Below are 14,751 nucleotides of genomic sequence, written 5' to 3' on the forward strand. Positions count from 1 at the left end.
GGACACCACTAGTCACTCCCTTCCAATTCAAATACATTCCCATTATCCCCACTCTCTGTCTTCTGCCACCTAACCAAAATTCTAACCAGGTCAGTAATTTGCCTTCAATTCCATGAACCTTAATTTTAGCTAAGTCTCTTATATGGAATCTTATCAAATACCTTCTGGATGTCCATATAAACTACATCCATAGACATTCCCCTGTCTACTACTTTAGTTACTTCCTCAAAAAATTCAATTAGGTTCGTGAGACATGACCTCCCCTTTACAAATCCATGTTGGTTCTCTCTAATCAGTTCAAATTTCTCTAAGTGCTCAGTCACTCCATCCTTTTATAGATTTCAATAACTTCCCCATAACAGATGTTAGACTAATGGGTCTATAATTTCAAAGTTTCTCTTTCTCACCTTTCTTAAAATAATGGAGTTACATTTGCAATTTTCCAATCTAAAGGGACAATTCCTGAATCGAGAGAGCTTTGGAAGATTATGGCTAAAGCATCTGCACTTTCCTCAACTACTTCCTTTAAAACCCTGGGGTGGAAACCATCAGGTCCTGGGATTTGTCAGTCTTTAGTGCCATCATTTTTTCTAATACTGTGTCCTTGCCCTATGTTAACTTTAGTGCGTTCCAGTCCTTGATTCATTATTAATTTCCCTGGAATGTCAAGTTTATTATCCTCTTCCTCTACTCTGAAGAATGACACAAAGTAACTATTCAACATGTCTGCCATTTCATTCTTTTCATTTGCAATATTACCCGCATTTGTTTTTAAAGGACCCACATTACCTTTGACTACACTTTTACTTCTAACATAATTGTAAAAACCTCTTGTGTTAATCTTGATATCAAGATATGTTTCTTTTTGTATTCCCCTTTTGCAGTTCTTACTATCTTTTTTGTCTTCCTTTGTTGTCTTTATATCGCTCCCAGTCCCCTGAATCGACACTATTCTTTGCACTTGTATACACTCTTTCCTTTAGTTTTATGTTATCTTTCATCTCTTTTGTTGACAACGGCTGTTTAATTGGTAAGTAGAGCTCTTGCCCCTTGGAGGTATGTACTGGTCCCGTATTGAGCGAAATTCTTTTTTCCACACCTCCCACTGTTTATCTGTAGCTTTACCCGTTAACAGTTTCGACCAGTTTGCTGTCATCAGTCATGTTTTGTTTTCTTTTTGGGTTCAATAAAGACTCATTTCTGAAAGAGAATGTTGTTTAATCTAAAGTCTTGTTCAAGACTTTCTACAGCTTTTTACAGAACACACTATGCTGTGATGCATCTAGAATGAAACTGAAAGTAAAACTCCTCTGGACTGCTTGTCTCTCACATGACCTCTGCTGGTCAGGCACAAGTAATCAAAAACACAGACAAATATGCTGTAAGGCATAAGTAATCAAACACAGACAAATATCATCACTATTTGCTGATATCATTACATCTCCCTTTCTTAAAACAAAAGTATTTTACTTTTAACTAACAACATTTAATGAACTTACATTATCATTATCATGATCAAGGTTTTTTACCCTTGCTTTGTGTGTTCACATGAAATATGTCAATACACTAGAACTTGAAGAAAGAATAGGATAACATTACTTCCTTCTTTAACAATAGTCCTTAAATTTGCTCAATGAGTCTCTCAGGAGGCTTCACGTGTCTTGAGGATTTTCTGATTGATTGTCCTTGAATCTGAGTTGTTGCCTCAGATGATTGGTTCTCAGCTGTGTGATCAGGTTGTTCACCAGTATCAGTCTCTTGACCTGCTGTGGCTGGTCCCATGAGAAGATCTCGACGATTTCTTCTCAGAACAGCACCCTCATCTGTCTGAATGGTGTATGATCTTGGTTGAACTTCACTCAGGACAGTTCCCTTCTGAGTCCATGTGTTTGTTTTGTCTTTCAACCTTACTTGGTCACCAGTGTGGAGTTCAGGTAGGTTTTGTGTTCCTCTGTCATAGTAGTACTTTTGCTTTTCTTTCTGTTGCTCTTTGAACGTCCTCACTTTCTCCCCCTCTTTTGTTTTCAGGAGGTTCTCCGGGATGGGTAGGTTTGACCTTAGCCGACGTCCCATCAGGAGTTGGGCTGGTGACATACCACACTCGAGCGGCGTTGTGCGGTATACAAGCATGCTTTGGTAGAAGTCAGTTCCACTGTCTTTTGCCTTGTACATCAGTCTTTTCACTGTCTGGACCGATTTTTCCACGAGTCCATTGGACTGTGGATAGTGAGGACTTGACGTTGTGTGGACAAAGTCCCACTCTTTGGCAAAGTGTCGGAAATTTGCATTGTTAAACTGGGGTCCGTTGTCTGTGAAGACCTCGCTTGCCACGCCATGTCTGGAGAATATGGCTTTCATACTTCTTATCACAGCTTCTGCAGTGGTGGTGTACAGTCTACAAACCTCTGGATACAGGGAGTAATAGTCTGTGACTACAAGATAGTCCTTCCCTTGACATACGAATAGGTCAGCGTCTACCTTCTGGTAAGGTCTGTCTGGTGCTGGGTGTGGCTTTAGTGGTTCTACCGGATTGCTTGCTCGATATTTCAGGCATATTGTGCAGTTTGACACCTCATTTGTCACATCTTGGTTGATTCGTGGCCAGTACATCACCTCTCGTGCTCTTTTCTTACACTTTTCGATTCCCAGATGTCCTCCATGGATCTTTTTTAGCATCTCTCTTCTCAGACTCTTTGGGATAACTATTTTACTTCCTTTGTAGATGATGTCTTCGACCACTGATAGTTCCGCCCTGCAGTTCCAGTACTCTGCTATATCAGGTGAGCAGTCTTGCTTCATGTTGGGCCATCCATCCAAGATGCTTTTTCTCAGTCGTCTCATTGTTTCATCTTTGTTTGTCTCAGTCTTTATGAGCTCCATTTTTGCATCTGCTATGGGCAGTGCACTTGTGATCATGTCCACGTAGGCGTTCACTTTTTCATCCATTGTGGTGTTTGCGGGCTCACTTGGGTCAACAGCTCTGGACAACGTGTCTGCTGTATACATCAGCTTACCTGGTGTGTACGCAACATTCAGTTCATCATAGACTGTCTCTCTTTTGCTTTCCACAACGAGGACTCTCTTTACCAGGTTCAGTCTCTCACAGGCTTTTAAACCTAGTATGGCTTGCACTTCCTTTGGCACCACGATTAATGCTAGCGTGTGCTCTCTGTCCTTGTGTGTTACTTTGACAATGCATTTTCCTTTCACTGGTATATCAGTACCTGAGTATCCGGTCACTTTCACTTGTATTCCATGTAACTTTGGTCTGGGTCTAATTCTCTTAAAATCGGTCTCTGATATCACATTAACTTGTGCTCCAGTATCCAATTTAAATGGAATGTGTATATCATTCACTTTTAGTGTCAACATCCAGTCTCTTTCTTCTCTTTTGTTTTCAGACACAACATCTACATAGAATTCCTCTATGTCGCTTTCATCTACTGTATGGACCTTGCTTTGTTGCGCTTGGTTCTTACAGCAACGGGCATAATGGTTGTTCTTGTTGCAACTATAGCAAGTTTTACCATATGCTGGACACTTTCTTGGTGGATGCTGTGTACCGCATCGACTACATGACTTCCGATTGTCCCTTTCATTTTCGTTTGCTGGCCACGTCTCTTTTTTCACATTGGCGCTCTCTTTGTTAAACGGTTTGTATCCGTTCTTTCTCACTGCATCCACGTTGCAGCTACTGTCACTGAACAGCTCCTTTGCCTGCAACTTCACAGTCTCTGTAACCCTACACAGTGCTATGGCTGTTCCCAGGTCTAGATCTTGCTCTCTTAGCAGTCTTTCCCTTAGACCATTATCTCGAATACCACACACCAGTCTGTCTTTTATCAGCGAGTCTGTGAGTCCCCCAAATTCACACGATTTGCTCCGGTTTCTCAGTTCAGTCACATACTGAACAATAGTCTCACCGATTTTCTGTACACATGTGAAAAATTTGTGCCTCTCAAAGGTCACGTTGCGTTTAGGTATGCAGTAGGCCTCAAACTGTTCCATTATTTTATCTAGCTTCATTTTGTCTCCATCAACGGCAAATATGAAATTATTATATACCTCCAGCGCTGCATCACCCACTACATGTAAAAACACGGACGATTTCTGTTTATTACTTTTATCGTCAGCTCCGATTGCTGATAAATGCAACCCTACACGTTGTTTGAATCTCCTCCAATTTTCAGCCACATTACCGGTCAATTGAAGCGTCGCCGGTGGGTGTAAACCTTCCATTTTTCCACTTCATTAGCTATTCTCTAATGGTAAGCAACGATGTTCTCTTCTGGCTTGCTAATATGTGGAGAGCTGATTTCGCTTACTTGCCACAACTGCTTTCACTGTCCCATCAAGTTGCTAACTTCAGATTTTTTCTCTTTCAGCCACTTCTGACATCATGTTTTGTTTTCTTTTTGGGTTCAATAAAGACTCATTTCTGAAAGAGAATGTTGTTTAATCTAAAGTCTTGTTCAAGACTTTCTACAGCTTTTTACAGAACACACTATGCTGTGATGCATCTAGAATGAAACTGAAAGTAAAACTCCTCTGGACTGCTTGTCTCTCACATGACCTCTGCTGGTCAGGCACAAGTAATCAAAAACACAGACAAATATGCTGTAAGGCATAAGTAATCAAACACAGACAAATATCATCACTATTTGCTGATATCATTACAAGTCACTGCCTCATTCCGTTAAAGTTAGACTCACCAAACCCTAGAATCTTAGGAACTGTATTAAGTTCCTCCTTTTGAAACCTAACATTGAATTCGATCATATTATGATCACTCGTAGATAAATGTTCCCTTACTTAATGTTCTACTTGAAAGAAGAATATCCTCCAGCTCATTCATGTTTATATCTGAGGTAAACTCAGTTAACAAAACGCGGCTAGCAGGGTTGGGTTGTTACTGCAGCCATTAAATGGGCCTGTCCTTTCATGTGGTTTCTTTCATCCCAGAACATACCACATGCTGATTTGTACAAATCTACTAGGGAGATTTGAAGTGATCACAGACCTTCCTCCCTCTGTGCAGTTTGACCACATGGTTAGCAGCTCATGAAGGTTTATCACTGGAGCCTGTTTAAAGAACAGCATAGTTTTGCCTCTCCGTCTCACTCCCAGTGGTCACTCCTCTCCGTCTCACTCCCAGTGGTCACTCCTCCTCTCCGTCTCACTCTCAGTGGTCACTCCTCCTCTCTGTCTCACTCTCCCAGTGGTCACTCCTCTCTCTGTCTCACTCTCCCAGTGGTCACTCCTCTCCGTCTCACTCTCCCAGTGGTCACTCCTCCTCTCTGTCTCACTCTCCCAGTGGTCACTCCTCCTCTCTGTCTCACTCTCCCAGTGGTCACTCCTGCTCTCTGTCTCACTCTCCCAGTGGTCACTCCTCCTCTCTGTCTCACTCTCCCAGTGGTCACTCCTCCTCTCTGTCTCACTCTCCCAGTGGTCACTCCTCCTCTCTGTCTCACTCTCCCAGTGGTCACTCCTCCTCTCCGTCTCACTCTCCGAGTGGTCACTCTTCCTCTCTGTCTCACTCTCCCAGTGGTCACTCCTCCTCTCTGTCTCACTCCCAGTGGTCACTCCTCCTCTCTGTCTCACTCTCCCAGTGGTCACTCCTCCTCTCTGTCTCACTCTCCCAGTGGTCACTCCTCTCTGTCTCACTCTCCCAGTGGTCACTCCTCCTCTCTGTCTCACTCTCCTAGTGGTCACTCCTCCTCTCTGTCTCACTCCCCCAGTGGTCACTCCTCCTCTCTGTCTCACTCTCCCAGTGGTCACTCATCCTCTCTGTCTCACTCTCCCAGTGGTCACTCCTCCTCTCTGTCTCACTCTCCCAGTGGTCACTCCTCCTCTCCGTCTCACTCTCTCTGTGGTCACTCCTCCTCTGTGTCTCACTCTCCCAGTGGTCACTCCTCCTCTCTGTCTCACTCTCCCAGTGGTCACTCCTGCTCTCTGTCTCACTCTCCCAGTGGTCACTCCTCCTCTCTGTCTCACTCTCTCAGTGGTCACTCCTCTCTCTGTCTCACTCTCCCAGTGGTCACTCCTCCTCTCTGTCTCATTCTCCCAGTGGTCACTCCTCCTCTCTGTTTCACTCTCCCAGTGGTCACTCCCCTCTGTCTCACTCTCCCAGTGGTCACTGCTCACTGTCTCACTCTCCCAGTGGTCACTCCTCTCTGTCTCACTCTCCCAGTGGTCACTCCTCCTCTCTGTCTCACTCTCCCAGTGGTCACTCCTCTCTGTCTCACTCTCCCAGTGGTCACTCCTCTCTGTCTCACTCTCCCAGTGGTCACTCCTCCTCTCTGTCTCACTCTCCCAGTGGTCACTCCTCTCTCTGTCTCACTCTCCCAGTGGTCACTCCTCCTCTCTGTCTCACTCTCCCAGTGGTCACTCCTCCTCTCTGTCTCACTCTCCCAGTGGTCACTCCTCTCTCTCTGTCTCACTCTCCCAGTGGTCACTCCTCCTCTCTGTCTCACTCTCCCAGTGGTCACTCCTCCTCTCTGTCTCACTCTCCCAGTTGTCACTCCTCCTCTCTGTCTCACTCTCCCAGTGGTCACTCCTCCTCTCCGTCTCACTCTCCCAGTGGTCACTCCTCTCTGTCTCACTCTCCCAGTGCTCACTCCTCTCTGTCTCACTCTCCCAGTGGTCACTCCTCCTCTCTGTCTCACCCTCCCAGTGGTCACTCCTCCTCTCTGTCTCACTCTCCCAGTGGTCAATCCTCCTCTCTGTCTCACCGTCCCAGTGGTCACTCCTCCTCTCTGTCTCACTCTCCCAGTGGTCACTCCTCTCTGTCTCACTCTCCCAGTGGTCACTCCTCCTCTCTGTCTCACTCTCCCAGTGGTCACTCCTCCTCTCTGTCTCACTCTCCCAGTGGTCACTCCTCTCTCTGTCTCACTCTCTCAGTGGTCACTCCTCTCTGTCTCACTCTCCCAGTGGTCACTCCTCCTCTCTGTCTCACTCTCCCAGTGGTCACTCCTCCTCTCTGTCTCACTCTCCCAGTGGTCACTCCTCCTCTCTGTCTCACTCTCCCAGTGGTCACTCCTCCTCTCTGTCTCACTCTCCCAGTGGTCACTCCTCCTCTCTGTCTCACTCTCCCAATGGTCACTCCTCTCTCTGTCTCACTCTCCCAGTGGTCACTCCTCTCTCTGTCTCACTCTCCCAGTGGTCACTCCTCCTCTCTGTCTCACTCTCCCAGTGGTCACTCCTCCTCTCTGTCTCACTCTCTCAATGGTCACTCCTCCTCTCTGTCTCACTCTCCCAGTGGTCACTCCTCTCTCTGTCTCACTCTCCCAGTGGTCACTCCTCTCTCTGTCTCACTCTCCCAGTGGTCACTCCTCCTCTCTGTCTCACTCTCCCAGTTGTCACTCCTCCTCTCTGTCTCACTCTCCCAGTGGTCACTCTTCCTCTCTGTCTCACTCTCCCAGTGGTCACTCCTCTCTGTCTCACTCTCCCAGTGCTCACTCCTCTCTGTCTCACTCTCCCAGTGGTCACTCCTCCTCTCTGTCTCACCCTCCCAGTGGTCACTCCTCCTCTCTGTCTCACTCTCCCAGTGGTCACTCCTCCTCTCTGTCTCACCCTCCCAGTGGTCACTCCTCCTCTCTGTCTCACTCTCCCAGTGGTCACTCCTCTCTGTCTCACTCTCCCAGTGGTCACTCCTCCTCTCTGTCTCACTCTCCCAGTGGTCACTCCTCCTCTCTGTCTCACTCTCCCAGTGGTCACTCCTCTCTCTGTCTCACTCTCTCAGTGGTCACTCCTCTCTGTCTCACTCTCCCAGTGGTCACTCCTCCTCTCTGTCTCACTCTCCCAGTGGTCACTCCTCCTCTCTGTCTCACTCTCCCAGTGGTCACTCCTCCTCTCTGTCTCACTCTCCCAGTGGTCACTCCTCCTCTCTGTCTCACTCTCCCAGTGGTCACTCCTCCTCTCTGTCTCACTCTCCCAGTGGTCACTCCTCCTCTCTGTCTCACTCTCCCAATGGTCACTCCTCTCTCTGTCTCACTCTCCCAGTGGTCACTCCTCTCTCTGTCTCACTCTCCCAGTGGTCAATCCTCCTCTCTGTCTCACTCTCCCAGTGGTCACTCCTCCTCTCTGTCTCACTCTCTCAATGGTCACTCCTCCTCTCTGTCTCACTCTCCCAGTGGTCACACCTCTCTCTGTCTCACTCTCCCAGTGGTCACTCCTCTCTCTGTCTCACTCTCCCAGTGGTCACTCCTCTCTGTCTCACTCTCCCAGTGGTCACTCCTCCTCTCTGTCTCACTCTCCCAGTGGTCACTCCTCTCTGTCTCACTCTCCCAGTGGTCACTCCTCCTCTCTGTCTCACTCCCAGTGGTCACTCCTCCTCTCTGTCTCACTCTCCCAGTGGTCACTCCTCCTCTCTATCTCACTCTCCCAGTGGTCACTCCTCCTCTCTGTCTCACTCTCCCAGTGGTCACTCCTCTCTGTCTCACTCTCCCAGTGGTCACTCCTCTCTCTGTCTCACTCTCCCAGTGGTCACTCCTCCTCTCTGTCTCACTCTCCCAGTGGTCACTCCTCTCTCTGTCTCACTCTCCCAGTGGTCACTCCTCTCTCTGTCTCACTCTCCCAGTGGTCACTCCTCTCTCTGTCTCACTCTCCCAGTGGTCACTCCTCCTCTCTGTCTCACTCTCCCAGTGGTCACTCCTCCTCTCTGTCTCACTCTCCCAGTGGTCACTCCTCCTCTCTGTCTCACTCTCCCAGTGGTCACTCCTCCTCTCTGTCTCACTCTCCCAGTGGTCACTCCTCCTCTCTGTCTCACTCTCACAGTGGTCACTCCTCCTCTCTGTCTCACTCTCCCAGTGGTCACTCCTCCTCTCCGTCTCACTCTCCCTGTGGTCACTCCTCCTCTCTGTCTCACTCTCCCAGTGGTCACTCCTCCTCTCTGTCTCACTCTCCCAGTGGTCACTCCTCCTCTCTGTCTCACTCTCCCAGTGGTCACTCCTCCTCTCTGTCTCACTCTCTCAGTGGTCACTCCTCTCTCTGTCTCACTCTCCCAGTGGTCACTCCTCCTCTCTGTCTCACTCTCCCAGTGGTCACTCCTCCTCTCTGTCTCACTCTCCCAGTGGTCACTCCCCTCTGTCTTACTCTCCCAGTGGTCACTGCTCACTGTCTCACTCTCCCAGTGGTCACTCCTCTCTGTCTCACTCTCCCAGTGGTCACTCCTCCTCTCTGTCTCACTCTCCCAGTGGTCACTCCTCTCTGTCTCACTCTCCCAGTGGTCACTCCTCTCTGTCTCACTCTCCCAGTGGTCACTCCTCCTCTCTGTCTCACTCTCCCAGTGGTCACTCCTCTCTCTGTCTCACTCTCCCAGTGGTCACTCCTCCTCTCTGTCTCACACTCCCAGTGGTCACTCCTCCTCTCTGTCTCACTCTCCCAGTGGTCACTCCTCTCTCTCTGTCTCACTCTCCCAGTGGTCACTCCTCCTCTCTGTCTCACTCTCCCAGTGGTCACTCCTCCTCTCTGTCTCACTCTCCCAGTGGTCACTCCTCCTCTCTGTCTCACTCTCCCAGTGGTCACTCCTCCTCTCTGTCTCACTCTACCAGTGGTCACTCCTCCTCTCTGTCTCACTCCCAGTGGTCACTCCTCCTCTCTGTCTCACTCTCCCAGTGGTCACTCCTCCTCTTCGTCTCACTCTCCGAGTGGTCACTCCTCCTCTCTGTCTCACTCTCCCAGTGGTCACTCCTCCTCTCTGTCTCACTCCCAGTGGTCACTCCTCCTCTCTGTCTCACTCTCCCAGTGGTCACTCCTCCTCTCTGTCTCACTCTCCCAGTGGTCACTCCTCCTCTCTGTCTCACTCTCCCAGTGGTCACTCATCCTCTCTGTCTCACTCTCCCAGTGGTCACTCCTCCTCTCTGTCTCAGTCTCCCAGTGGTCACTCCTCCTCTCCGTCTCACTCTCTCTGTGGTCACTCCTCCTCTCTGTCTCACTCTCCCAGTGGTCACTCCTCCTCTCTGTCTCACTCTCCCAGTGGTCACTCCTCCTCTCTGTCTCATTCTCCCAGTGGTCACTCCTCTCTGTCTCACTCTCCCAGTGGTCACTCCCCTCTGTCTCACTCTCCCAGTGGTCACTGCTCACTGTCTCACTCTCCCAGTGGTCACTCCTCTCTGTCTCACTCTCCCAGTGGTCACTCCTCCTCTCTGTCTCACTCTCCCAGTGGTCACTCCTCTCTGTCTCACTCTCCCAGTGGTCACTCCTCTCTGTCTCACTCTCCCAGTGGTCACTCCTCCTCTCTGTCTCACTCTCCCAGTGGTCACTCCTCTCTCTGTCTCACTCTCCCAGTGGTCACTCCTCCTCTCTGTCTCACTCTCCCAGTGGTCACTCCTCCTCTCTGTCTCACTCTCCCAGTGGTCACTCCTCTCTCTCTGTCTCACTCTCCCAGTGGTCACTCCTCCTCTCTGTCTCACTCTCCCAGTGGTCACTCCTCCTCTCTGTCTCACTCTCCCAGTGGTCACTCCTCCTCTCTGTCTCACTCTCCCAGTGGTCACTCCTCCTCTCTGTCTCACTCTCCCAGTGGTCACTCCTCTCTGTCTCACTCTCCCAGTGCTCACTCCTCTCTGTCTCACTCTCCCAGTGGTCACTCCTCCTCTCTGTCTCACCCTCCCAGTGGTCACTCCTCCTCTCTGTCTCACTCTCCCAGTGGTCACTCCTCCTCTCTGTCTCACCCTCCCAGTGGTCACTCCTCCTCTCTGTCTCACTCTCCCAGTGGTCACTCCTCTCTGTCTCACTCTCCCAGTGGTCACTCCTCCTCTCTGTCTCACTCTCCCAGTGGTCACTCTTCCTCTCTGTCTCACTCTCCCAGTGGTCACTCCTCCTCTCTGTCTCACTCTCCCAGTGGCACTCCTCTCTGTCTCACTCTCCCAGTGGTCACTCCTCTCTGTCTCACTCTCCAAGTGGTCACTCCTCCTCTCTGTCTCACTCTCCCAGTGGTCACTCCTCTCTCTGTCTCACTCTCCCAGTGGTCACTCCTCCTCTCTGTCTCACTCTCCCAGTGGTCACTCCTCCTCTCTGTCTCACTCTCCCAGTGGTCACTCCTCCTCTCTGTCTCACTCTCCCAGTGGTCACTGCTCTCTGTCTCACTCTCCCACTGGTCACTCCTCCTCTCCGTCTCACTCTCCCAGTGGTCACTCCTCTCTGTCTCACTCTCCCAGTGGTCACTCCTCTCTGTCTCACTCTCCCAGTGGTCACTCCTCCTCTCTGTCTCACTCTCCCAGTGGTCACTCCTCTCTGTCTCACTCTCCCAGTGGTCACTCCTCCTCTCTGTCTCACTCTCTCAGTGGTCACTCCTCCTCTCTGTCTCACTCTCCCAGTGGTCACTCCTCTCTCTGTCTCACTCTCCCAGTGGTCACTCCTCCTCTCTGTCTCACTCTCCCAGTGGTCACTCCTCTCTGTCTCACTCTCCCAGTGTCACTCCTCCTCTCTGTCTCACTCTCCCAGTGTCACTCCTCCTCTCTGTCTCACTCTCCCAGTGGTCACTCCTCCTCTCTGTCTCACTCTCCCAGTGGTCACTCCTCCTCTCTGTCTCACTCTCCCAGTGGTCACTCCTCCTCTCTGTCTCACTCTCCCAGTGGTCACTCCTCCTCTCTGTCTCACTCTCCCAGTGGTCACTCCTCCTCTCTGTCTCACTCTCCGAGTGGTCACTCCTCCTCGCTGTCTCACTCTCCCAGTGGTCACTCCTCCTCTCTGTCTCACTCTCCCAGTGGTCACTCCTCCTCTCTGTCTCACTCTCCCAGTGGTCACTCCTCCTCTCTGTCTCACTCTCCCAGTGGTCACTCCTCCTCTCTGTCTCACTCTCCCAGTGGTCACTCCTCTCTGTCTCACTCTCCCAGTGTTCACCTCCTCTTCTCCATCTCACTCTCCCCAGTGGTCACTCCTCCTCTCTGTCTCACTCTCCCAGTGGTCAATCCTCCTCTCTGTCTCACTCTCCCAGTGGTCACTCCTCTCTGTCTCACTCTCCCAGTGGTCACTCCTCTCTGTCTCACTCTCCCAGTGGTCACTCCTCTCCGTCTCACTCTCCCAGTGGTCACTCCTCCTCTCTGTTTCACTCTCCCAGTGGTCACTCCTCCTCTCTGTCTCCCTCTCCCAGTGTCACTCCTCCTCTCTGTCTCACTCTCCCAGTGGTCACTCCTCCTCTCTGTCTCACCTCTCCCAGTGGTCACTCCTCCTCTCTGTCTCACCCTCCCAGTGTCACTCCTCCTCTCTGTCTCACTCTCCCAGTGGTCACTCCTCTCTGTCTCACTCTCCCAGTGGTCACTCCTCCTCTCCGTCTCACTCTCCCAGTGGTCACTCCTCTCTGTCTCACTCTCCCAGTGGTCACTCCTCCTCTCTGTCTCACTCTCCCAGTGGTCACTCCTCTCTCTGTCTCACTCTCCCAGTGGTCACTCCTCCTCTCTGTCTCACTCTCCCAGTGGTCACTCCTCCTCTCTGTCTCTCTCTCCCAGTGGTCACTCCTCCTCTCTGTCTCACTCTCCCAGTGGTCACTCCTCTCTGTCTCACTCTCCCAGTGGTCACTCCTCTCTGTCTCACTCTCCCAGTGGTCACTCCTCTCCGTCTCACTCTCCCAGTGGTCACTCCTCCTCTCTGTCTCACTCTCCCAGTGGTCACTCCTCCTCTCTGTCTCACTCTCCCAGTGGTCACTCCTCCTCTCTGTCTCACCCTCCCAGTGGTCACTCCTCCTCTCTGTCTCACTCTCCCAGTGGTCACTCCTCCTCTCTGTCTCACCCTCCCAGTGTTCACTCCTCCTCTCTGTCTCACTCTCCCAGTGGTCACTCCTCTCTGTCTCACTCTCCCAGTGGTCACTCCTCCTCTCCGTCTCACTCTCCCAGTGGTCACTCCTCTCTGTCTCACTCTCCCAGTGGTCACTCCTCCTCTCTGTCTCACCCTCCCAGTGGTCACTCCTCCTCTCTGTCTCACCCTCCAGTGGTCACTCCTCCTCTCTGTCTCACTCTCCCATTGGTCACTCCTCTCTGTCTCACTCTCCCAGTGGTCACTCCTCCTCTCCGTCTCACTCTCCCAGTGGTCACTCCTCTCTGTCTCACTCTCCCAGTGGTCACTCCTCCTCTCTGTCTCACTCTCCCAGTGGTCACTCCTCTCTGTCTCACTCTCCCAGTGGTCACTCCTCCTCTCTGTCTTCACTCTCCCAGTGGTCACATCCTCTCTGTCTCACTCTCCCAGTGGTCACTCCTCCTCTCTGTCTCACTCTCTCCGTGGTCACTCCTCCTCTCTGTCTCACTCTCCCAGTGGTCACTCCTCTCTCTGTCTCACTCTCCCAGTGGTCACTCCTCCTCTCTGTCTCACTCTCCCAGTGGTCACTCCACCTCTCTGTCTCACTCTCCAGGGGTCACTCTCCTCTCTGTCTCACTCTCCCAGTGGTCACTCCTCCTCTCTGTCTCACTCTCCCAGTGTCACTCCTCCTCTCTGTCTCACTCTCCCAGTGGTCACTCCTCCTCTCTGTCTCACTCTCCCAGTGGTCACTCCTCCTCTCTGTCTCACTCTCCCAGTGGTCACTCCTCCTCTCTGTCTCACTCTCCCAGTGGTCACTCCTCCTCTCTGTCTCACTCTCCGAGTGGTCACTCCTCCTCGCTGTCTCACTCTCCCAGTGGTCACTCCTCCTCTCTGTCTCACTCTCCCAGTGATCACTCCTCCTCTCTGTCTCACTCTCCCAGTGGTCACTCCTCCTCTCTGTCTCACTCTCCCAGTGGTCACTCCTCCTCTCTGTCTCACTCTCCAGTGGTCACTCCTCTCTGTCTCACTCTCCCAGTGGTCACTCCTCTTCTCCGTCTCACTCTCCCAGTGGTCACTCCTCCTCTCTGTCTCACTCTCCCAGTGGTCACTCCTCCTCTCTGTCTCACTCTCTCAGTGGTCACTCCTCCTCTCTGCCTCACTCTCCCAGTGGTCACTCCTCCTCTCTGCCTCACTCTCCCAGTGGTCACTCCTCCTCTCTGTCTCACTCTCCCAGTGGTCTCTCCTCTCTCTGTCTCACTCTCCCAGTGGCCACTCCTCTCTGTCTCACTCTCCCAGTGGTCACTCCTCCTCTCTGTCTCACTCTCCCAGTGGTCACTCCTACTCTCTGTCTCACTCTCCCAGTGGTCACTCCTCCTCTCCTGTCTCACTCTCTCCAGTGGTCACTCCTCCTCTCTGTCTCACTCTCTCAGTGGTCACTCCTACTCTCTGTCTCACTCTCCCAGTGGTCACTCCTCCTCTCTGTCTCACTCTCCCAGTGGTCACTCCTCCTCTCTGTCTCACTCTCCCAGTGGGTCACTCCTCCCTCTCTGTCTCACTCTCCCAGTGGTCCCTCCTCTCTGTCTCACTCTCCAGTGGTCACTCCTCCTCTCTGTCTCACTCTCCCAGTGGTCACTCCTCCTCTCTGTCTCACTCTCCCAGTGGTCACTCCCTCCTCTCTGTCTCACTCTCCCAGTGGTCACTCCTCCTCTCTGTCTCACTCTCCAGTGGTCACTCCTCTCTCTGTCTCACTCTCCCAGTGGTCACTCCTCTCTGTCTCACTCTCCCAGTGGTCACTCCTCCTCTCTGTCTCACTCCCAGTGGTCACTCCTCCTCTCTGTCTCACTCTCCCAGTGGTCACTCCCTCCTCTCTATCTCACTCTCCCAGTGGTCACTCCTCCTACCTCTGTCTCACTCTCCCAGTGGTCACTCCTCTCTGTCTCACTCTCCCAGTGGTCACTCTCTCTCTCTGTCGTCACTCTCCCTGTGGTCACTCCTCCTCTCTGTCTCACCTCTCCAGTGGCT

At 51.5% G+C, this 14,751-nt stretch overlaps 1 protein-coding gene across 1 annotated transcript in view; it reads left to right on the top strand.

The window, feature by feature from the left end:
* LOC147121760 (ADAMTS-like protein 2) overlaps positions 1-14,751 on the top strand; it is a 252,217-nt gene that overhangs the window by 116,149 nt on the left and 121,317 nt on the right. The gene's annotated exons all lie outside the window — the stretch shown is intronic.

This window comes from Somniosus microcephalus, chromosome 3, assembly GCF_052327205.1.
Source record: "Somniosus microcephalus isolate GS21.2 chromosome 3, FLI_Smic_1.0, whole genome shotgun sequence".
NCBI lineage: Eukaryota > Metazoa > Chordata > Chondrichthyes > Squaliformes > Somniosidae > Somniosus > Somniosus microcephalus.